The 25612-nt window shown below is 44.9% G+C and overlaps 1 protein-coding gene across 21 annotated transcripts in view; it reads right to left on the reverse strand.

The window, feature by feature from the left end:
* Nucleotides 1–25612, reverse strand: part of LPP (LIM domain containing preferred translocation partner in lipoma) — a 552127-nt gene that overhangs the window by 197997 nt on the left and 328518 nt on the right. The window lies entirely within an intron of this gene.

Raw genomic sequence — 25612 nt, forward strand, 5'->3', positions numbered from 1 at the left:
TGTACACAGATCTTTCACTCCAGCTCTGGTCACCAGTGGGGAAAATCCCACCCAACTCTGGTTCATGTTAGAACTCACTGACCTCCCTCTCAAAACACCCCAAAGGCAGTAATTAGCACGAGGGTAGCAAACAAGGGCTCAGTTCCCCAAATTATGCAAAATCTCAGCCACTTCGCCACAGTGGATGCCCCTCATTGTGAAAACAAGACTTTTTTTTTTTTTTTTTTTTTTTTTTTTTATGAGACTGCGTTTTTATTCAGCTTGTGTCTGTGGACATCTAGCCGTGCCAACCTTCCCAGCAAAACGCAGCCGATGCTACTGCAGTCCCAATGGTTGCAGGGTAGGGGGAAGCAGGTATATCCACATGCCAGGTTGTTTTCCCCCATGCACATAAGCTGAACGTCCTATACATCGTACGCTTACGATACATGCTGCTAAGTACAAAGGCATCAATAAAAGGCTGCATTTTGATTCTTCAACTTATTTTTTCATATGACTTTGGGGCAAAGCATTTCAGCTAATGTCCCACACCGACCTCTCTGCAATAGAGATGACTTATTTTGCTCACCTCAGAAACCTGTTTTGTAAACATGATGCAAATAAGCCAGTTCTGCTCCTGCTCAGATCACATTATATGTAATGGTTATCTCTGTAACGCTGATATCTGCTTAGGAGAGGTCTGCTAGTATCGGAACTCGGCTCGATGGAAAATAAATCAGTACTTTACTAAAGCTTAGTGAAGGACTAAAGTTGACCCAATGCAAGAAACAGCCCACGGCACTGTAAAACTTTAATTAAAATCTGTGCTAAAATAGGAGGAAGAAGAGCCATAAGATTAACAGAAAAGCTCTAAGTACCGTTCCTTGTCTTAGACTTCTTTTAGGACTTTGGGGATGTCACCTAGTCCCACTGTCCCTCTGTCCATGGGCATGTAAAGCCTTCCTTTGCCTTCTCTCCAGTGTTTATTTGTAGACATAAGGATAGAGTCCGTCTTACTTGGTCTGTACAGCAATTAGTACAATGAGATCCCGCTTTCGGTTGCAGCTGCTCAGGTCCAATAATGAGAACAAAAGTAGTTCCGAATAATTAAAAAAAAATGATAGCAAACAGCCTGCTGAGATGGAAAGATTTCAAGACAAACAACTGGAAATATGCTAGAAATCCGGGCATCTAAGTCAGAAGAGCAAACCCTGTCCTCAGAGGGGAAACATGGGCTGCATTCTGACACACCATCCCTCTCCTCTGCAGAGCTAAAGATCCATGAAACAACTCCAGAAGGGAAACGCTGCCTCGCTCAGAACAAAACCGAAACAGGTTATCTGTTTGTTTATTAGATTATGGTGTTCAAGTCATTTGCTCATTGCTAAGGGCTCCTGACAAGAGTTGACATATGCATTAATTTACTAAAGAGGGCTGTTGCGAAGGAGTTGAAAAAGAGAAAAAAAGAGCTACATCACTGGATTAAGACCTCATTCTCCCTGGCTGTTGTTGCCTGGCACAATCAAAATGAATCTGGATTTTTGGTCAGCTTTCTCCCCTGAGGAGGCGGCAGCCAGGGAAGATGGGGACTGTGTCCTTCACATACATCCTTTCTTATCTCCAACCAAACACTCTCCGTGCCTAGTGATGAAATACAAAACACTCCACAGATCACAAAAGAACACCTCCCAGAGCTCTTTACTGCCAAGGGAATTCCTCAAGTTCCGGAAGCTGCAGCCAACAAGTTTTAAGCAATCTCAGACTCATCTTTGCCTATAACTGTTTTGTGTTGTTTTCCCACTTTGGAGATGAATTGCAATCCGAGTGGTCAGAGGAAACCCAATGTGCTGCAGCCTTGCCTTGAGCCTCGGAGCCACCAGTGGTTCGTGCTGCAGAACATCTGGAAGCGCTGGATCGATTCTGCTTGCCTAGCACACAAAGGAGAGGGGCAACAAAAACCACTGCCGTAACCAGACCATTTCCCCGTGTGATGGGGTCAAGCTTCTTGCAAAGCGTCCTCTTCACAAAGTCTTCTGCTGCTGGCTTGAGAAACTGGAGCAAAAACACCAAGTAGGAAATGCACGTATGGCTCTCAGATGAAGTGATCAAACAAACACCCGTAAACTGATTTTCAAACTGGCTCATTTAGTTCCTCCCATCCTCTTCCCCACCCCTCTCTATGTAACTCTCATAAACATCCAAACTTGGAAAGATTAAAGCAAAACATGTGTCTTTATCAGATGTGTCTTAGTTCACTGTTTTCAGCAATACAAACAGCCCTGGCTTTCTTCCTTCTATTGCAATTAGTCAGTGCTACTGGGGACCAGAAAAAGTAGCTAGATTTTCTTCCCGCTACAAAATTAATCACTTTCTTATTCACCAGTGTAACAGTTGAATAATAAATTACATCCTTAATCCCTGAAGATAATTTCAGATAAAATTAAATGTTGGATAAATAGAATTCACCTCTATCATCTTCTTCCAAAGTAAATAACTAATGCTTTGTATCTCCATATATAAATTTATTTAAATATATATTTCTGTGGAGTTGTGGTGGTTTAATATATATTTATATGGAGTGGTGGTGGTTTTTGTGGAGGGAGTTTGGTTCCTTTCGCTGGTACCTACTAGAAATGTTACACATGATCTGGCTAGACCATGGAAGAGAAATGGGATTATAACCAAAAGAAAAAGGAAAAAAAAGGGGAGGAGGGGGAGGCATATCTTCCCCTGGGTAGATTCCACCTGGAGGTGCTCTACATCTTTTCTACTGTACCTCTGGATAACAGAGAAGGCAGAGGAGAAAAAAAATTATGCAGGCTTTCTCTTTGAGCTGAATTTTACCCTAAAACACTGATGCATAAGCTTTCTGAACCAAGGATCACTGCCCAACACCCCAAAGTTATTATGCAAACTTACATGTGCAGTTATTGCCATATTTTGAGCAGAAATGCTTTAAAATTTAAAATTGAATTTTGCATAATTCAACAAAGTAACTGGTTAGGAAACAACATGCTAAACTGACTTTCTAGATAAGTAACTACATTTATATTTTCTGTATTCCACAAAATCCCAGAAGCGTGGTGGGGAAAGCAAGAGGAGAGAAAGCACTTCCCATCAGGAGTGTCCTAAAGCGGGCGAGGAAGAAGTGAATGACAGAGGCACAGAAAGGACTTCCCAAGGATGAGAATGACATTCCCATTCATGACACTGATGATATTAAAATTCACTCCCTAAACTGACCCAAGCAGACTGCCTATTCTCAGAATAGAAGCAGGGATAAATGGTGGCAGCATGGTACCTGTGCTGGTTTTGGGGGACACATGGCTCTCATCTTGCATTCCCAGCAGGAATGACCATGGTATTGTAGTTATCCAAGCACACATTCCAAACTTCTGACCATTCTGAGAAAGCAGTTGATCAAACCCGCAGTTTTACTGTAACTCTGCTCAGGATATGGTGCCTCCCTTCCAGAGAAAAAGTATTAAGGTCTGGCAGCAGCCCAGGGTAACTGAGAGGGCACCCGTGCAGTAAGACATACCACACCAAAAGCAGGGTCAATTATTTGGTGTAGAGAAACCTGTGTGAGACAGTTTTCAGACTGAATTAAAACTTTTCTATTTAACTAACAGAAAATGAATTACTGAAATATTTGTGGACATTGTTAAAAGGAAAAATGCGGAAGAAAATTAAAATCTTCTTCAAAGATTGTGGTTTTGTTTGAAAAGGCAGACATTTTATTCTTGAAATAAAATGTTGTGGAAAAAAATGATAACAAACTGTAGTAACATACTGCTACAGTTTCCAGGCTGGACTTCTGAAATCTTCGCGAATCCCAAGCACAAATACAGGCTGGGCGATGAGTGGATTGAGAGCAGCCCTTTGGAGAAGGAGTTGGGGGTGTTGGTTGACGAGAAGGTCAACATGACCTGGCAAAGTGCGTTTGCAGCCCAGAAAGCCAGCCGTATCCTGGGCTGCATCAAAAGAAGCGTGACCAGCAGGTCGAGGGAGGTGATTCTCCTCCTCTGCTCTGCTCTCGTGAGACCCCACCTGGAGTACTGCATTCAGCTCTGGGCCCCCCAACATAGGAAGGACATGGACCTGTTGGAGCGAGTCCAGAGGACGGCCATGAAGATGACCAGAGGGCTGGAGCACCTCTCCTATGAAGACAGGCCGAGAGAGTTGGGGTTGTTCAGCCTGGAGAAGAGAAGGCTCCGGGAAGACCTTATAGCAGCCTCCAGTACCTAAAGGGGGGCTACAAGAAAGCCAGAGAGGGACTTTTTACAAGGGCATGTTCATGACAGGAGCAGGGTAGTGGCTTTAAACTGGAAGAGGGTAGATTTAGACTAGATATTAGGAAGAAGTTCTTCACTGTGAGGGTGGTGAGGCACTGGAAGAGGTTGCCCAGAGAGGCTGTGGATGTCCCATCCCTGAAAGTGTTCAAGGCCGGGTTGGATGGGGCTTTGAGCAGCCTGGTCTGGTGGAAGGTGTCCCTGCCCATGGCAGGGGCTTGGAACTAGGTGATCTTTAAGGTCCCTTCCAACCCAAACCATTCTATGATTCTATGATTCACTCTAAGGTTTGGGTTTCCATCAGAGTTACTTGGACAATTTTAGGAAAAAAAAAAAAAAAAAATTAATTACGTTAGATGGGGAACGCCTCTTGATTTTCTTTCGTCCTAACTTCTTTTCCAGCCTTGCTGCAGTAAAGTGCAAATCCATTCTTTTCAGATTAATGATTGATCTTCATTCTAAATCCCCACTCCAATATTAATAACCTCTCAGAAAACAATTAAAATGGATATATTGTTTGAGTGTGTGCTCAGGGAGCAAGAGAAGAGGATAAATCTTCTACGATCACAAAAACCTCTATCATACTTTGAGGCCTGCTGATGCCTGTAGTGACATACAAAGGTTATTCACTGTAACATATGCATCTCCCCATGCTACCACAAGTACATGCCTGGAACAGTGAATTGGAAGGAGATGGCGCTTAGCAGCACAGGGAAAGAATGGATGATCCATCTCACCTTTTAACAAAAAACCCTCCACCAGTGAGATTGAAAGAGTAGACATTTTCCTCTATCAGATAGAAGACGCTGCGGGAAGGAGAACAACTTCCAATTTGACATTACAAGCAAGTGCAAAGAGCCAGACAGAACCAAGGCAGGTGCTTTGCTCAGAAATTATTTTAGTGCACAGAGATGCCTGATGTACTAAGGTTTTATGATGACTCATGGAGCCCGCGTCATTCAGAGTTGCTTATTAGCCCAGCCTCCCTGAGCTCTGAGAATTTTGTAGCCAAGGCCTTTACTTTCTTCATGAATGACAGCAAGAAGAGAAGTGTCTTCTGGGCCAACTGCTCTGGACTGGCTTGTCTTCACACTGCTCAAGGTTAGGGCTTTCTGTAGCAGACTGGTTGCACCCAGCCCCTGGTCTAGATCTCCACCATGACCTAAGCGGTGTCCTGGACCTGAGGACTATCACTACTCTCTTGCCTTTTTCCAGTCCCAAGTGAAATAATGAGAAGGTTGTGTTGCTGCTTGCCAATGTGGTGTTTTTACAGCATAACAGTGAGAAAGCATGCTGTCTGCCCCAGTAAGAGGGCACACTGAGATATTTAAGGGTGCAGAGTTTTCTTAGAGGACCATCTTTGGCACAGTGAGACAAACTTGAGAGTCATGGCCCTGGTGTCTGCCTAGAGAAGAGGAGAAGCATCCTTTGGAGAGTACTAACCAGCTTTGCTAAATGAAACCAAGCAACAGCAGGTTTTGAAAACTCACACTGCAATTTTGCGATGCATGACTTGTTGCATGCAGTCATCCAAGGTGACTGCTTTATGCAAAAGCAAAGCTCATTCCTAGAGGATTTAAACAATCACAGTCAGATTTCCTCGATGAAAGGCACCCGAGTGAATAACAACCTTATTTAAGGAGAAAACATGGCATGTCTGGGTACTTGGGCTCTCATGAAAACAAGAAGTAATCAAGAACACACCTGAGAATGATCTGAAATTAGCCAATGTTTATCTTTCTAGACAAAGGAAGAATTTTAAATTATAACCTAGCTTTAAAATCCAGTACCACATCTAGGCAAAACCTAAATGTGGATGTTGAGGATCATTTAAGGAACGGGATTCTCTGCTTTCAAAAGACTGAGAGATTTACTGTATATCCTTATCGGGCCATACATATCACATCATGTCATGGTGATTAGCATCTTGCTTGATTAAAATCTTTAATTCCACTGGATTTAAAAGGCTAGTTTGAGAGCCACTCAGACAAGAGCCCAAGGCTGGAGCTGATCACAAGCACAGGATGGCATGCTCCGACTGCAGCACTGATATCTGCTCCCCTAGTTCTTCAAAATGTTGCAGCTAAAATCATCTAGCCAGGACACGTAAACAAAGGTGTGTCAGGTCAGTCAGCAAAATCTTTCAAGGCAATGGCTCTGCACTCATCACGAGAAAGAAGATAAAACCTACTTTGGCCCTCCTTTACTATATATTTAACATTTGCAAGAGAAAAATCAGATGACTGCTTAAAGCTTGGGATGATGCACGCCATCTTCAAGCTATTCTTGAGCAAAATGTTTAATGTTTCATGTGGTTTGGAAATGGCTTAAATTCCCTGCTGAATTTTTCATGCCCATACACAATTTAGCCTTTATCAAAAAAAATCCCCTTCAATTATGTACTCTGCAGAAAATGCAGAAATTCTTCAGAAGGATTCTAGCGACTTTTTTCCACCCTTTTTTTGTTTGTTGTTTTTCAGCTTGCTAGGGTCTGCATAAAATATCTGTGTGGATATGCCCACTGAAGTTATCTGGACTTCACCATTTGTGCTAGTCATAGAAATTCAACTGTGCTTTCTTTCCCTCTCTCTCTCTCCATGCCTTTATTGTAATTGAGGGGAACAGGAAGAGGAAAGAGCACTGGGGAAGGGCTAAAAGATTGCAAACTTTTGGACAGACCCTGCTTTTTTACCCTGATACACAATAGGGAGCTGTAAATCTGCAGCAGCGGGGCTGCCACGGAGCAAACCCGGCAAGCGGGCAGCCTTTGGGCAGCAAAGCCTGCAGAAGGCACGCCGTTCCCAGTGCAGGAGATGTGGCAGGAAAACAAGGATAATTAGAGCACTGCAATGTGCCAGCTATTCTTGGAGGCAGAACAGCCCCTCAGGAGCTATTGCAGGAGAGCAAAGCGAGGACAGCCCTCGGACCACTCTAACCCACGTCACAGGCATCCCCAGGAACATGAAGCCATCCTCCCCTGTTCTGTCCTGCCAAGCAGCTCAGGCTAAAGATGCCGTCTCTCTGCTGCTTTTGTTCTCTGAACACCTTCATTTTGCTGAGCATACATCCCCTAAGGTTCCAGGAATATTAACATAAGCTACACACACATACTATTTTAAAGAAGCGATTCCCATAGTTCTCCTATTTTTGGAGATGCATCTTAAAAAAGCTTCCCTAATGTACTGGAACAGGACCCATATTATCTCTTCATAAAATGAATCCAACTTCTAGGCTTCTAAATTCACTGGTAAGCAGTTCAGACTTCCTTTTATACTGTAAGATTTCCTTCCCATAAGACGCAAGATATATTGCCTCAAGGGAAAAGCAGCCTTGTGAAGAGGAAGCTACGTGTGCCAGAATTGTTCTCTTCCATTATTTGCAACATCCTTTCTCCCTCCCATTGTTTTAATAGAGCTGGTCACCAGAAGAACCTGCAGCAAAAAAACACCGATACCCTCAGCAGAGCATTTACCTGACAAGAGCCCCAAACAACATCTGCTCTCCTGCAGAGCCTTCTCGATGTCCAGAAAACATGTTTTCTGTGCGTGCCCCATACGCAGTTCTGATAAAAACGTGACTTCGTTAATAAACTTACTTTCTGCTGTTGCCACCAGAACAACTTTTAAGGAATGAATGGCTCACCAGTAATCTCCCACTTACATATATTTTTGTAGAACTTCATTGAATAGAAGGATGAAGAAGGAAAAAAAGAAAGAAAAAACACATTCAGTAGTGACCAGTGCTACAGGAAGTTAAAAAAATAATAATTCAAAAATCTGGTGTCGATGTTCCTACACGTGATCCAGAGAAACAGTCTCCTCATGCATGCATGTAGCACAGACCCAGGATACGCTTAAGTTCAAGTGCATGCTTAAATGTTACATCCCACAGGCCTTCGGAAAGCATGTATCAAATTACGCATTTGTTGAAATGCTTTGCTAAGAAAAAGGATCAGTTTATGTACTTTCCCCAAAGATTCTGCTGAAATCAGGCTGAATGGTTGCAGTGGTACCTCTCAGGAGATCCCCAATTCTTCCCCGAAGTACTCATTTGCTAGGATTTGATTCTTGCACATTCAGCTCTGGGGAATCAGTATGGGAAACTGGGACCAGGGAATTTGCAGCATTAGAAATGACAGTATTACCACGGGTAGCTAACGTAACCACAAATCCCTCCCACTGAGCCAGATCACGCACCCCACGAGGGCCACTGACGTCTCTGCAATTCCTTTTAAAATCTCCTCTAAGGGGTACAATCTCCCCAAATTCAAGCAGACGGAAATCCAGGGTTCCCTCAAATCAGAAACTACTTGATTTGGGACAAAAGGAATCTGCTGCCAGCAGGACTGAATGGAGTTGCTAAAAATAAGCAAATATTCCCAGTGTTTCTGCACTCCTCTCCCTGAAGTGAAATGATCAAGAGGGTGAATTTTAGAGTATGCACAGTTTTAATGTGAAAAAAACCAAGTTGCATCTTAGCTTTTAAGCAAAGACCAGATGGAAAGTCTATCATTAGAAATGCCAAAGGGAGAATACACTCAAGGTTTGCTCCGGGATGGAAAGGTCATTTCTAGTCATCCTTGTTTTAAATGCTCAGAAGCACTCAAGTCTTTTGTAATAAGATGGTTTTCTTTCAGTTTACCAACTTGATTTCCTCCAAAGTAAAATAAAAAAACTCCAAAACGAAACAAAAATCACCAAACAATACAAGACACAAACTTTAAAGGCAGGCGCCAGCTCTCTTTCTTCCTCTCCAGAGTAAAAGAGTCATTAAATTTTTAATGAATTATTGTTTAGATGACAAGAAATGCCACGAAGATGATCTGTTGATTCCACCCAGGCATGTTTACTTAGAGCTTCACCAGGAGATTTATGAGATGACAGGCAATAGACAATGTGTCAATGAAGTCTGAAAGGCAACGCTTCGCTTATCAGGTACCGATGTCGATGAAGAAGATGTCAAACTGATGAGAAATGGATCAGGTTTCACCACTGTGTTCAAAGCAAGGTCCCAAACCCCCAGTAAAGACCACAGGCCAGGTGACCGATACAAATCCACCAGCCCATCTGCATCGTAACTACCATGGTACTGGTCATAAGATCTGAGAGGCTCAGTAAGAACCTCCTTACGGCTAAAGATGCCTTCTTAACTCTGGTAGCTCACATAGGATGACTAGGAGGAGGCAAAACTGTGATTGGTGATTTTCACCGGAGTTACTAGGGTGACCTGAAGATAACGCAGTGCTCACACCTTTGCTCCACTTGCTAACTCACACGAGAGCTACAAACACTCAGCTTCAACTGAGATTTCAGCAGCCCGTGGTCTCCATGTGCCAGCTAACTGTGAAACAAACTCCCTCCCCATTAAAATAAGCCCACAGCTGAAGTACACTATGCGAATAAGCCTGCTGGGACACAGCTTCCAAGCCCTAACAGGAAAATATTTAATCGAAGACAGAAAACTCCATTCTCTTATTTTCCAACAAATATAAAAAAGTACAGAGATATGATGATATAAAATTGGCATTTTCACAGTAAACACATCCGTGTCCCGCTGCAGATTATTCCCAATAAGAACTGGAGCTACTGGCTAAAGCTGAAAGTACTTTTTCCTTGCAAGCTGTGCCTTTTCTCAGCTCTACTGGGCCAGCCCTAACCAAAAGGATCTGGCTTCAGGTCTTCCTTGTGCATAAATAACAAACTTATTTGCAAGGTCCAGATAGCTGCATTTATGTAAATCCACTCAGATGAGCCATCACTGACCTAACTTAGCAGCAACTGGGCTGTGCAAGTGTCAGAGGGAAATGTGACCTGTGGTACCCCTGAATAAGGGACAACCATACAAAACCAAGATTTCATTCCCAAAAGCCATGCTAAAACATTGGGATCAGCATACAAATGCTTTGTTTCTTGGCCACTTGCAAATGGTCTTTATTCCATATGAAATAATTAACAAACAAGCACAGACTCCTCCAAGCTCTCTTTAGAAATCTTCTTTTCAAAACACACACACATTTTAATCATTTACCAGTTGCACTAGAGAAGGAGGAAAAACAAGAAGGTAAGAAACCGGAGATAATCAAACCTTCCTCAGTCCCCAAAAATACACGTTTGCTGCCTTCCAATGAAGTCTTCCTTGACCAACCATTTTTCTAAGTAGCCAAAAGATTTCACAGTTAAATGCTTATAGAAATAAGATGCATCTTCCTGCTCCTTCTGATGCCTCATGAGTTTTTCCGACTCCTTTCAGAAGGAGCTTTCATTACGCTGAGCATGACGGAGCAGAACTGCTACAAGAGAAAGCTCCAATTTCAGCTCCAGCCCGGTCACCGGCTGAATGCCCAGAACCTTCATCGCTGCTCTTGGATCATGGGGTTAAAAAACAAAACAAAACAAAACAAGAAAAGGGGATTTTGAGTCCTAACATCAGAACCGCATTTGCTGCACAGGTTTGTTAGAAAAAACAGTCTCTGGACTTTGTGTAAACTAAGCGTATTTGGTCAGGTACTAGGAGATCAAATAGATAGGGAGCCTCACAATTCCCTTCCTGCAGCCTCACGTTTGTGGTGACAACTGCACCTTCCACCGACGAAAGGTGACCTTTAGGCCCTGACATTTAGGCCTAGATTTACCAACTTGCGTTACCTCCGCCTCCAGTTTCACAGGTGGAATTCACAGCACTTTAACGTTTAAATAGTTGGCAGTGCCCATCAAACACGAGCCCACGTCTTATCCAACAGATTCTTAAAATGGAATATTCCCGCTCCAGAGACCCATGCCATGCTGGATGGTCAACTTACATGAGATACTGGACGTGCCCTATCTCTCAGGAAAATCAACATGCCAAGCGAAAGCTCATCTCTCAGAATAGTTACCCTACTACCTTATTTCTCTTTTATTTGTTTCCCTACCACAGTTACACAGCACATTCTCACTGGGGCAAAAGGGTTCATTAGTAAGAGCACTTTTGGACACATACAAACAGGCAGTGCTAAATGTGCACCAGAAACAGGAAGATTAATAGTCTTCCCACATGAGAAGGCGTAACAAGGCAAAGGGATCCTCCGTTAGCTTGTCTCAGTACTATCTCAGGAAAGCACCATATACTCAGAATGGAAACGTGGTGGTTCAGCGATTATTTGTTCAAAAAGTCCAACTGTGATTGTAGGGGAAGCGCTCAGCTGTGATCACGCATCATATCTCTTGTCTTGGATTAGTTGCTAAATTTAAAGTATTTTCTGTCTGGCCAACAAGCACGATTTACTGGCAGGGAGAAATGTTTTAAACATGAAGAGTTTTCAGGCTCAGCCAAACCAGTTGTTCCTGCAACTTTCTAAAAGACTTTTGTCCCTAATGAGCGAAGTGAACAATTGAACGAAACCTAGAGATCCAGCAGCTGGAGATCCACCAGCCCGACCCTCTCCTGCTGCCGCAAGGTCATTTCTCCCTCTTGAGGGCATATGTCCCGTTTTTACGCACACAGGCTGAGTGTCTGATGCGCCAAGAGAAGTCGGTCAAGTATTCTCATGTCACAAACCCAGCAGCCTTTTCTGCTGTAGAGAAGGGTTTACAGGCTCAAACTCTGCAGGACCACTCTTGGCAGGAACGGGTTAACAAGGAAAATTCAATTATGAATTTAATTCAAATCTAAGGCATTGAATAGACTAAGCAGAAGATGAGGAATATACTGCAACACTTCATACATTACCCATTATAACTGTGTGGTCTCATGTCCACACTGATACCGGAGGAGATGCAGGCCAGCTATGATTTTACCCAGCTCACACTTCTTTCATGTGTTGCCTCTTGTCTTTATAAATTCATTTTTATGTAAGACGGCTGTGTCAGACTTGAGCTCCCAGTGCAATTTTCTCTCTATACTTGCAAAATGAATTCAGTCAGCCAGGTCCTATTTCTCCTTGGGTACCACACAAAGAATTACAAATGGCTCTATTTGTGCCCAGTTGGTACAAAAAGTGACATCAAACACATAACAGGAAGGAGGAAAAGACCCAATTACAAAAGCACGATCTGTGAGATTATCTTGGTCCCAGGACAGTGAGGAGTGGCAATTAGGAACATCTCATCTATCGGTCAGTTGAAGTCATTCAATAAGCATGTTACCAAAAGGTGGCACCTTGAAACGCCAGTTACAACTTTCCGGACCCAAACTGTGCTTCAGCCTCCCCCTGTGCCTTCATCTCTAACACAACAGGAAGGTAAGCTTGAGCAACAGGAATTCAGTTTTCAAGAAGGCACCTAATTGTACTGCAGTTTAACAACCAATTAATGGTTTTGCAGAAGTTGCGCACTCCACCCGGGGGGCTGTCTGGCTGCATTGAGGAAGTGCATGGCATTGACTTCCCAAACTGAGTCACTGTTGTAAACCCTAGGGTGGTATTTATAGAGTTGGGGGAAAATTTCCAGGAAACGTCACTTACTGGCACTCACAAAAATAGCAAGGAAACTCTTCAATTACTAAACTTTTAAGGAAGAAAGTCTTTCTTCTTTATGACAAGACAGCAAAGCAGCAGCCCCTACGATTTGCTTGGAAGCAGTTACAATTAATATTGTTCCTTATCTCACTTTTCCCTGACAGTAGTAGATGTTGCTCCTAAGCTATTAATTCTGTATGGCTTCAAGGTTGTTTTTTTTTCTCCTCTCTCTTCTACTGATTATTTCCAGGATAAGATGCTGAAGTCAGCCTTGTCTCCAAAAACTTTAGCAATTCTCTCCCGGAACAGGTCTGCAATACCATCCATAGGTTGAACCTAAGCCCATGAACGCAGAGACTTGAGCAAACACTGGTACCAACAACAGCTCAACCACAGCAGCTCAGAGGTCAGCCTGAACCCGTTACCCAACTGTCCAGGATCCCGATTTGGGGGAATGGTTGCAGCCTTCATTAAACCACACAAATCTGCAAGTAAACCTGCCACTGGAAGTCAAGCTATCCCATGCCGAGGTGAGTTGATCCCTCTGCACAACCTGGACATGTCCTGGGATCACAGAGCAGACAAAAGCAGAGGAAGGGCTTTTGTAGGTGGATCAGAGTAGGTAGATCAGTCACCTAAAAGCGTCTGTTCCCCTCCACGTATGCAACAGTTTTCTTATGTCTCCTCAGAGCCAGGGACTAAGCCAGGCTTTCAGAAACATTTTGGTCTCACAATAGTTTTAAGCATGCAACCGCAAATTTAGGGGAGTCTCAACCATCTTAGAGCATGCACCTTTCCATTAAACACACGTGGATTTATGCTCTTGCTTAGTGAGGGTGGGCAGACTATGCCAGACATGGTCCCCTTCCCCTAAACAGCCACTATACCCCATCAGAAAGGATGTAGTCTAGCTGACCGCAGAAGTGCAACTTGCTAGAATAAAAATAATCTTTTAAAAGCACAAGATATGAGCACACAAGCTTGTCCCCGTCCCACACGCGAAGTGCAAATACCTAATTTCTTGTCCCCAGCCCAGATGCAAAGTGCAAATATCTAATTTTATTACTATGATTTCCAGACTGTCCCCACCACCGCCCTCCCCCCTGAGCTCTGGGGCCAATGTTGACCAAATGGTCTTTGAGAAGGCCTTAGAGATGTTCCCCTACATGTCTTACACAAACCAGTAGCTCAGAAGAGGACAGAAAACCAGGGTAAAGAGGGAAAGGCTGCTGGCATGAACTCGACCCGTACCTGTCCTGTTTGACCTCTCAGTTGGGCTGTCCCGGCACGGCCGCTGGGAGGGCACGTCGGGTAAAGCTCTCTGCCAAGCTGTCAATCAGCACAACACACGGTCCATGACACTCATGGGACGTGACACCCTGTGCAATGCAACGGAGACCCAACAAGTTCGTTTTGTACATGCCACCACGGCATCGGCAGATACAGCAACGTGCTTTTGGCCAGTACTGACATGGGAAGCATTCAAAGCACTCGTGCAGAGATAAGAGGCTCCCCTCAGCTCCCGCCTGCGACACACTGACCTCCCCTCCCTCCCTTCTCCCTGGCTTTGTTAAGGATAATACAAAAAACTGCCACTTATTTTTTAAAATGTCTCTGTTTCAGAGGGGTTTTTTGCTCCTCCCCCCCCCCCCCCCCCCCCGTTTTTCCGAGGCCAATTAAAAATAAAAGTTTACCAGGAAGATGACAAGAAAAAAAAGTGTCTGATATCATTGGATCCAGCGTATAAGCATCTCGCACATAAAAGAATTATGTCCCTGAGCACTTTCCAACAGACTTTCAGAAAATTTCATCTTTCTACTTCCCTGCCTGGATAGTCTGTTTGAGTAATTTTCTCTTTCTCCTGGGGCTGGTTGCTAAGAGACGCACTATTACTTCTCCCTCTCTTATGACCCGATTACTGTGATCAGCAAAGACAGCGTGCAGACAACAGCCTGACACGGCTCATACAAGAACATCGGGCTCGTTACAAAATGATGGACTGTATTAACACTCCGCAACCCCTTCGCTCGCCGTGGCCTTTGCAGAGTCTCCTGGCACAACTGGGGGCTTTTACTTCCCCGGCTTCTGAAGTGCGTGTTCAAACATTTTAAATCGCAGGACTGGGAAAGGAGAAGAATGGACCTTTACCTCCTGTGTTCCACTGCCTGCCAGCGGAGCAATGTTAGTGGATCCTGTGCTGCTTTTGGCTGGGATAGAGTTAATCTTCACAGTAGCTACTATGGGGGTATGTTTGGGACTCCTGCTGAAAACTGTTAAAAACACAGGGATGTTTTCGTTATCGCTGAGGAGGGCTCACACAGAGCCGAGGCCTTTTCCGCTTCTCCCCCCACCCCACCAGCGAGCAGGCTGGGGGGGCACAAGGAGTTGGGAGGGGACACAGCCGGGACAGCTGACCCCGACTGACCCAAGGGATGGTCCAGAGCACACGACGTCATGTTCAGCATATAAAGCTGGGGGAAAAAGGAGGAAGGGGGGGACTTTCGGAGCGATGGCGTTTGTCTTCCCAAGTAACCGTTATGGGTGATGGAGCCCTGCTTTCCTGGAGACGGCTGAACACCTGCCTGCCCACGGGAAGCGGTGAATGAATTCCTTGGTTTGCTTTGCTTGCATGTATGGCTTTTGTTTTACCTATTAAAAGTTTTGACAAGTTTTCTGACATTTACTCTTCCAATTCTCCCCTCCATCCCAACGCAAAGGGAGTGAGCGAGCGGCTGTGTGGGGCTTAGTTGCTGGCCCAGCTGGGGTTAAACCGTGACAGATCTTCACTGAGAAATCCTCCTTTCCTTACCCTTCCCAAGAAGTGGCCCAGGAACCACAGTTATCCCTTTTCGCTCTCCTGCAAAAAACTTTGCAAATACATAACACATATCAGGTTAAGAACATTCCCTTGAAGGGTTCAACAACACATTGTAAAGCTGATCCTGACACTTCAGGGGCCAAGAGGTGACCTGGTCCTACAAAGAGCTGAGCTGAGCTGTATTGCTCTGGACAAGGAAGGCAGCTGGAAATGCACCCAACTGTAGGTGCACAGTGGTCCCAAGAACACCCAACGTGCTCCCAGTATGTGCTGAAACAGCCACAGCCTGGCACTGTGTCCTTGGCATAAGAGCCCTAGGTGATGGGGCCAGTGGGGCAGTTGGGAAACTTGGAGCTGAGATTGTGAGCTTGCGCTAAGGAGTACATGGGGCAGAAAGTTAAGGAAAGTTGATTTTGTTGATGCTGTTAAAGAACGGGTCTGCTGCCAGCTGATGTAGCTCAGGATGGGGTCATCAACCTCAGAAACCATCAGTCTCCACTTAGTAAGAATTTAACCCTCATCACATTCAGTTTTTAGAACATAAATTTCAAACTTCTACAATTTCTTATATTAAATCGACTTTCAAAAGATTGCGTTTACTAGTACTGTTTTAGTACCATCTTCCTACTCTTGAGGGCCCCCTCTCCTCCCACCAGCTCTCTCAGGGGCAGCTCCCACAGCAGGACCCCCGGGCAGACCCTCAAACCACAGGTGCCCAGACTGTACAAAGCCCAATGCCATTGCAGAACACCTAGAAAAGCCAGTTGCTAAATCTTTCCAAATGGATCTTGTAACAGAGGTAGCCCAGGTGCACAGGGTCCTCCTCTTATAATTATTCCTCACCTCCACGGTGTTTCCCGTAAACTCAGTGCTTGGCAAAACAAATGCCAGTTCTCATGTCAGCGTGATTTCTACCAACCAGCCCTTCAGGCCAGGCTTTGCATTATGGTTTGGTCATGTCTATACTAAACCAAAACCTTTCCTTAGTCATTGTCATCACAGGAATTAAGAGTTGGAAAAGACCTGTGAGTCTTTTGCACTTCACAGCTCCTCAAATAGTGTGGGTAAATCCCCGCTTGAGCTCCTAGAGCATGCTTGCACATTATTCCGTGGCTACGACTTTCCAGCGTGCATGCTAGTTAAAGACGACGACAGAAGGGGAATTTTTAGATAGTGATGTCTGCTTATTAGGAACTAGACCAGATTCCGGCTCATCCACTTCTGCATTACTACCCTCTCCGGGGCAGCCAGAGCCGCAGGACTCTCAGTCCTACTCAGAGACCCTCAGCTCTTGTGCCCAGTCCATCTCAACACGCTTTGCCTAGCAACAAGCATTGCGGGCTCCGTATATTTAGTCCAAATTGTAATTGTGTAGTGTTCACTGCCAGAAATGCCTGCTCTTTGGCCACAAGTACAGCTTCTGTGGCTTCAAGAGTTGCTCATTCATTCTTCTAACCTTTTATTAGACCAACCTGTAATATAATCCAATAGACATTTATTGGTTGCTCTGACTTAGCAGTACTCTGTCTGGCAGTGTAAAAAAGCTTTAGGCAGAGAAAAGGAAAAATACACGTACAATCCTTTATTATAACAGTTAGTATTCAGGGCATAGAAGAGCTGCATTGTATGAACAAGGGCAAAAAAATAAAAAATATTTCTTGACTGTTAACTGTCATATAACAATTGTTATTATTTAACAGACTAGCATCTGGAGGATGTTAAAAATTCAGATTAAAATAAAAGGGACAAGTGCTGCCTGCTTGAATTCAAGCCATTTCTGCATTAACATTGCTCTCTTGCTTTGACTGGGCACCACAGCCCTTTAAAACCATATAGGGGGCAAACATTATCTTTTTAAAAATAGGTTTGATATAGTCAATGACAGATGTTTGCAATTTGAGTTATAAAAAGATGGCTTCTTTCCATTCCAGTGTATGTCAGAACCATCTTTTTTTCTCTTTTTCCCTTCCCTTTTTTGCCCTTTTTCTTTATTCTACCCAAACTATTGTGGTTCACAGAACAGGCCACTGCAAAGATGAATCACTACGCAATGTTTGAAATAATGAAGTGGAAAAATTAAATATAGTATCTTGGAAGAACAGACAGACAGGAGGAAAAGAAAATGAGAAAAAAAAATAGGCATGGAAGAAAAAATTAAAAATCTACCTGCTGAGGAGTATAGTGTTTGCTTTATGATACCAAATAACAGAGAAAATACGAGCTCACTCACCAGAATGAAAAACAAGGCTAGGCACTACTTTAAGTACTTCCCAAATAAGAGGCAACGTGTTCCAGAGCCTGTGAAAGTTTAATATTTGTAATTCTAACAAAACACAGTCAGAATTGTTAATAAAACCTGGTGGCTTGACTTGACATTTTGTGAACTATGGATAAGTAGATGGGTTCAATAATAGTTTTTATGCACCTGTTTTATGTTGCGTTTTTCCCAGTGCCATTATCTGAGCTGGTATTTCAAGAAAGAAAATGTTCATCCTGAGAGCAAAGCCGAGAGCACAGACCTACGTATTTGTCTCTAACAAAAAAAGCAGATGCAGACACTATTATCCAGTTCAAGTAGTAACAACTTTTGGGATGACCGCAGTCAAAACAGAAGGGCTCACACATAGCCAATTTACACTGGTGAGAATCACAAGTCCCGATACTGGTCACTGTGCTGTGGACGACTGGGCAAAACTCCACGTCTCCGTAACTCATAAGATATTGAGTAGAGAGATGCTGCCCAGGCACAAAGGCACCAGCTTGGTCTCATGCCTCTTCAACACAGCTCGGCTTGCTTGGGGCAGTTGAAATCCGCTATTATACAAATGAGAACCACCACTCATTTCCAACTGGTTTCACTTGGTTCTTAACCAACGGGGAAGAGGATGTCATTAGAGAGAAATCAATGGACACTTCCGAAAGGCTGCTCTGAACTGGTTCGCAGCTACCCCTTAATGAGGGACCCCCGCCTTCCTGCTTGTTCTGCGGGGTTCGGGGGCTTTGTTTTGCTTTAAATGCTCTTGTGTGGAAGGTAGCAAAGCCACCACAAAGAGGCCTGGAGCTTCAAGTTAATTTTCACTGGCTGTATTTTGTAAGAGCCTGTGGATGATGCAGTTCTGACACTAATGAATAAAGTATTGCTTCATCTGCTCCATTTCATTCAGCACAAGAAACACATGGAAGAACGAGAGCGAGGATTAAGAAGGACTTTAGAAGTTTATAATAGGCACTTTAAAAAAGCTTTCTCTAAAAAACAAGCACTAATATGGGGGCTGTGCTCAGGTTCAGTCAGGATGATTTGCAACACTAAGGTTACCTCTTTCATCCCCCTACATTTTTCATCTCTGTGACCTCAACCCTGAGAGGGATGGGACCAGAAAAGGATTAGAGCACTTCTCAGCCTTTTTTTTTTGTCCCATCACTGAGACACTGCCTCCCAGAGCATCAGTGATTTTTTTCAGCTGGTGGCAGAGCTGAGGAGTGAGGCAGGAGGCAGAGATGAGCAGATCCCACTGGAAAAACTCTGGTACTCACAGGACTCAATTCAGCATCAAACCGACCAAGTAAAAATGTATTCCCATGCCTCATCTGGGCTGCAGCAATGGTCCACATGCATAACTCACAACACGTGCAAGACAGCAAGCCTCTGCTTCCACTGTGATGAAAGACTAAATCACATTATCTCATGTTAGTGTCGGACAAGGTGCACACAAACCACCACCGGAGTGCAGCTGAGACAGCTCTCTGCTCCTGCACCCCAGCCTCCTTCCAATGATGAGCACAGCACTACAGAAGATCATGAGAAACACCAAGGAGCAGGTATACCACCTCACTGCCTCTTAACCAACACAGCCCTCCCACTAGTGAAGATTCCTCTTGCTATGGCGCACACACAGCACAGACAACCAGAAAAAACAAAAAAACCCCGCAGAATCTCCCAAGTCAGCCTGAATTTATCCTTGCAGGGCTCTCATCCAAGTAATGAATAGACTCTCGACCTGGTTAGCTTCTATGAACTGTCAAAGATTGCAGAGCAGGGAACGGCACAGCTAAAACATGGAGTGTCTAGTCCAATAAATCCATACCCAAGCTTCAAAAATTAGACAGAGCTACTGATAGCAGCTGCTGTAAACAAAACCCACTAGGTATATCTGCCTATTAAAAAAAAAAAGACAAAAACAAAACAACAAACTGATAGTTCACGCTCCCAGTCCCCTACAGACACAGCAGAATATAATTTGCCAGTGCTCAAGAGCCTCCACACACATGAAGGGGAGGAGGGCAGGGAGAGTCAAGCCCTGGGAAACCTGGATCAGCTGGGTTCAAGCATACACATTGGTGGCAACCACATAACCTCGCCCTGGAGCTGGTCCTGCTGTTGTGCCTTGTCTCGTAAGTCACTTGCCCTGTCCTCTGACCAAGGGAAATGGAAGGAGATGGTTTCTTTTTTTGTTGTTTTTTTTAAAAAAAAAAGTAATTAAAACCTCAAAGACCTTCACATGAATCTTCTTGTTCACCATATCTGAAAGTCACCTAAGGAAAGGAAGGAGAAGGGAAGAGCTTGCTTTGATTCTTATCCCTTCATTTAGTTTCCATTATTAATTCCATATTAACCGTTTCTGCAGGTATTATATTCACCAAGGGTGGCAATTACAAGGAAAAGACATCAGCACTAATAAATACTGAATTTAGAAGGGCCCAGCAGCATAAACTAAAGTGGCTAATTTTGCAAAGTATGTCCCCAGAGCCTCAGAGGTTGACAGAGAAGCACATCCAAGTGCTGTGCAGCCCCGTAAACCAAGCGACTGTCCTGGGAGGGATGCTGTCTACACATCCCTTTCTGGCCAGGGCTGGCACTGTGGTATCTCAGTCTGTCTTAGGCAGCTTGAGAAACACTCATTGTCGGATTTGTATGAATGAAAGACATTGCAAGAATATGAGGAATATTGGTTTCTTGGGAGCAGAGACAATCATCTTTGCAGGACCAGGAGACCTCCTGGGTGCCAAGCAATGATCTGGCACTTCCTAGTAGGTGAGGAGGGACTTGTTCCCTTCCCTGCCACCATCAAACCACCCTTCGAGGGACCACGCGTGATGGCAGAGGAGGTGTATTCAACCCGCAGGGAGCTGTGGCAGTGCTCACGAACGCTGGACTGGAAAGCCCAACCTTGCAACCCAACTGGGCTTGGGCAGCTCACCGGCTGTGCTCAACCTGCATCAGCACAGTGTGGTTGGTTCCTCCTGGACTTGTACTGCTTCATGTCTGCAGAATTTTATTTGAAGGGGATGGGGAAAGGTGAGGGGAAAAGAGCTTTTGCAGTTATGAAAACAGGCTTGAAACCAAAAGGATCCAAACTAGAAAGCACATCAAACTGCAAAGCTTGCCACTCACTGTGCTCAAGCCATCCAACAGCCTGAAGAGCCCCAACTCAGGCTTTTCTGAGTGCTTCAGGCTGACAACAGATTTTTTTACACATTGTTGAAGCCTCACAACCCGTGGTGCCATCCGAGCGCACCCCGACTGCCCTGCCCCAGCGGCATTCATTTGGGAGCAGCTGCCAGCTCCCCTCCCCGTGCCACGGAGCGTGCAAGCTTGGGCTGGTGCCGATGCCACCAGGCCCACAGCAGCGTGCACAACGCTGGTAGATCAACCTTCACCAACCTCACTCCGCGCCAGGCGCCTCTTTAGTCCGCCCTGGAGGGTGAGGCCCCCTTTTCTGGGACTAGGGAAAAGAGGAGAAAAAGGAATTTGCTTCATCTGCAAGCTATAAATCCTCTCCATCTTCCTGAGCCCAGCATAGACGGGAACATCTGTGTGGCAGTTTCCCCAAGGCCCCAGCCCCGTTGAAGACGCTGAAATACTGATGTAAGTGTAAAAGCTGGAGAGCAGGAGAGAAATAAGCAGCAGGGAAAGGAGGGAGGGCATCCACAGAATCACAGAAAGGTTTGGGTTGGAAGGGACCTTCAAAGATCATCTAATCCAACCCCCCTGGCATTGGAAGGGACATCTTTCACAGATCAGGTTGCTCAAAGCCCCATCCAACCTGACCTTGAGAACTTGCAATGATAGGACATCCAATGCTTTTAAAGGAAACAAAATTAATACCGTCCCTTTGGCAAAAGGCATTCTTTTGCTTAAAAGATTCTTTTGCTCAGTGAGTACAGAGGACAAGACCCCTTATGCACACTGTTGGACAGGGTCTGCTGAGGAACACAGGGAGGAGGCAGGTAGCACCAAACACGTGAGCATAGGGAAAGAAGCCAAATATAAGCGCACTGTCAAGACCCATGGCTGGATGATGTCTCATCCACCTCGGGACCCATCTTCTCCCAGGAGGAAGAAAAGATGCTCTCAAACTTCAAACACATCCAGCTCCACCCAAGGGCCACCCTTGGCGCCAGTTTCACTCTTTCAGGGCCACTGCTCCTAATTTTTGATTTCCAGCCTAATTCATTAGCAGCTACACTTCTGCCCCATGCACACTTGTTTATCTTGTAGAAAACCATCTTCCCCAAGCTCGAACAGCTCTCCTCCTTCCATGGGGTAAATACAGAGCTGTGTAAGAAGATGTCGGGCACCTGCACGTCCTGGGGACTGCGGTGCCTATGCCTCCCAGGATCAGGCAAGGTTAATCCCCCGCAAACTGTCGCAGAGGGGAACGCTAGCACTAAATCCTCCAGAAATCCAGACCAGACCACAGCATGTGGAAGTCTGGTCCAGTGTTTCTAGGACCTATAAAAAACACAGCTGTGCCCACCTCTTTAGCTAGCTGCACAGCAGAGACCTGTGCAGGATGTTAATGAGAGCTGTGGTCTTATCGATTATTATTACTACTGCTACTACTGCAGTCATACCTGGGAGCCCCCAAATGGATCCCTGTGACAGCAAGACATGGTCTCTGCTTTGATAAGTTGATAAATCTAGTTTGAAACAAGTTGCAGTGAGTCAGCACGGCAAATAACGAGGAGGGGGGCTGGCAGCGCTAGGAAAATTGCTCAATTAGCTGGTCTAAACCATGCACACCTTGAGTGCTTCAAGTCACATTAAAATGCTGCTGGTTTATAAACTGTTGGCTGTTGCGATTTCACTTTTTTTCAGTCATTTAACCATTCCTAACTTCTTTTAAAGTTCCATTGAGTAGCTTTTAATCAGCACCTTCTGGGTGATTTTTGTGCAGGTGTTGGAGGGGGCGGGGGGGGGAATAATCAAAGTCAAGGTGAGACCAAGGAAATGCCTTGGTGGGAGGGAGAGGGGGGTACAGCCGATGCTCCCTGGGCACACAGAGCCTGCTCCACACCCTGTCGCTCCAGTGTCTTTCCCCTGCACTTTCAATGTGATCAAGAAATAAAACCACAAATGTGATCAGCTGGGCAGACTTGCTACGTGCAAGCAACATGCCTACAAAATAATAATAAAGAAATGTGAGGACGGAGGATGCATTTTCCCTGAATGCTAAGAGCAATGAGCTGAAGAAATTACCGGGAACAGAATTGGTTGGTCTCCCAGAGAGATTCCCGATACTGTCCCTGCAGCCTCTGGTAGCGAGGAACCAACTCCAGCAACATGGCTGGGGCAGGCAAGGCTGTGCCAGGCTGTGATGTGCGTGGCCGCTTTCCGCCCCATCGCAGCCCTGGAGCAGCGCCCGCTGCTCGCGCTCATCTCCCGCAGAAGGATGCTGCACTGCGTGCTACCTGCACGCTGGGTGGAAAGCCCATACGCCTCCAGCAAAGCAGCTCTGGCGGGGCAGGAGCAATGAAAACACGCAGGGGTGGTAGGGGATGGTGCAGCTCCTCCAGCTACAGACTCACAGCTAACCAGATGGGAAAGACCTGTGACCAACAGAGAACAAATTTAGGCAAAATGACTCCTTTAAGCAGGGAACCAGTGGGGCACAGAGCTGTCTCCCAGGCTGAATTATTGCTGCAAAAACAATGCAGGTCATTGAAAAAAACAACTAGGGAGCCTGGAGGAGAGAAGGGAGCCATAGAAAGTGATTGAAGCACGTTGGGCTAAGTATTTTCTCACTGTCCCCCTTCTCGCCTGCCAGATCCCAGAAGCCTCATGTTCTTAGGGTTATATATGGCTGGGCTAATGGCTTTGCACTGGCTGCTGACACCAACCAGCAGCATGTCACCTTCCGAAAGTGGATTAGCTTAAGCTGCAGGCACGCTGTCACAATCACTAAGCCAGTCCCTGACCGGGTCTTGGCCAACCCTTAGCTCTTCCAGGCCTGTCAGATAACGACGGGATCTCCAAAAGCCCAACATCAGACAAGGCAAGAGATTGGCACTGAAAAAGTCCCCCTGTGAGCTCCTCATGTCTCCTGGTTTCTAACAGACCTGGTGATGCTCAGCTGCTTGCAGGACCAGGTCATCAGGGTTGCACGGGAAATGTTTGTGTGCTTCGTCTCCCCTTCTTAGCCTGCAGCGCCTGCTCTGCTCTTAGGGAAAACCTCCCTCCCCAAATGCCAAGAAACAAAGGATTTTTTTAGAAGGTGATAATGTTCCTGAGTCACATATAACAGGATCTACCATCACTAAAGCACTGACAATTAAGGCATACTGACATTTTTCACAAAAAAAAAAAAAAAAAATAGTGGCTGATCAACAACAGTGTTCCTAGGAAAAAAGTGTCATTTTCCACTATTATTTTAAATTTTAAGACAATTAGAAAAATCAGAATTTCAACTTCACTTGAAGGAGACATTTTCAGAAATGGATTATTTTTTACTTTTTTAATTCCAAATGTCTTTCTCTTCCTCGCTAATGTTTTGTTACTGAAGGCAACAGAACAGGTGCATATGACTTCGCTTTTCCCCTCCAACACATTTTCTTTTTTCGTTCTGAATTCTCCGAAGTTAGAGTGGCAGAGGAAAAAAAAAAAAAAACGAAACACTCGTCAGACTTTTCCAACTTTCCTACAAAATGTTCTTAACTTTAGAAAATTGTTCAAGTGCGAGATTCAATATGCTACTTTGTTTTTCTTTCTCCTTTCCATTATTCTGTAGTCTTCCTGAAAATGTGTATGCTTTCAAAAGATAGAGTAGAAAAAGGAAAAAAAGATACCAATGACATTTATCTTATTGCACTCAACACAAAGAGGGAAAAGTGGTGATGGAACAAAGTAGAGCATCCAAAACTGAAAATCAAAAGCTGGTTTGGCAATTTTCTTGAATACAACTGAGTTTTTCTTGGGAGGGGAGAGGAGGATAACAAAGAGTTTACCATGCATTTCTAACCATAGTAAATCACCGGGAATAGCCAAGTCACTGCTCTGCCTAGACAGCTACCACTCTCACCTACAATCCTTGGCTTCCACCTTGTTTCTGCTGCAGTAAGGTTCCATCACACACTCTCCACTGCCAGCTAGGGGCATCTTGGATGCTCCAACTGCAGGTTTCCCATTGCAAACCCCAGAGGTGCTTCCCAGCTGTGTGCTCCCGCTGCTGGCAATTCCCTTCCTCCATGTGTCCGCAAGCCAGGGAACCCAACTCCCACGCTCGCTGCTCAACTACATGAAGAGAGGAGAACAAGCAAGCAAGAGGTAGAGGAAGGCCGACACACAGTGATTGGCGGGTGTTTGTTTTACTGACGTAACAGCTCCAGAGGCTATTGCAACGGTTACATAAATATCCTCAGAATTACATCATTACATTATTTCATATTCAAAAGTGTTCCATAGTAGAGGTAAAAGAATAAAACTGAATCAAACCAGCAGGCTGGACAGGAAGCAATCCTAGACGCGTTCTACCAAACTTATGCTCTACCACCCCAATTATACCCATGCTCCCACAGCTCAGTCCCACATTTGTAAAGGATTCCCATTGTGCTGGGATGAAAGAACCAATACTGAAAAGGATTGTTCAAGCCCCAGCTCCTTGGATCAACACATGCCAGCAGAGACCAAACAAGGAAAAGCCCTTGAAAAGTACCAGTCTTGGACATAGGACATCTGCTTCCAATTAAAAACAAGAAAGATCTGTCCCCGTGTCCTCCCCCAACCCTGCACCTCTCAGGAGGGTAGCTAGCCAGAGTGAGGGTAAGAGATACCTCCACATTCTTCTTGATTTGAATGATCTGAAACAGGGA

Source organism: Accipiter gentilis, chromosome 6, assembly GCF_929443795.1.
Source record: "Accipiter gentilis chromosome 6, bAccGen1.1, whole genome shotgun sequence".
Lineage (NCBI taxonomy): Eukaryota > Metazoa > Chordata > Aves > Accipitriformes > Accipitridae > Astur > Astur gentilis.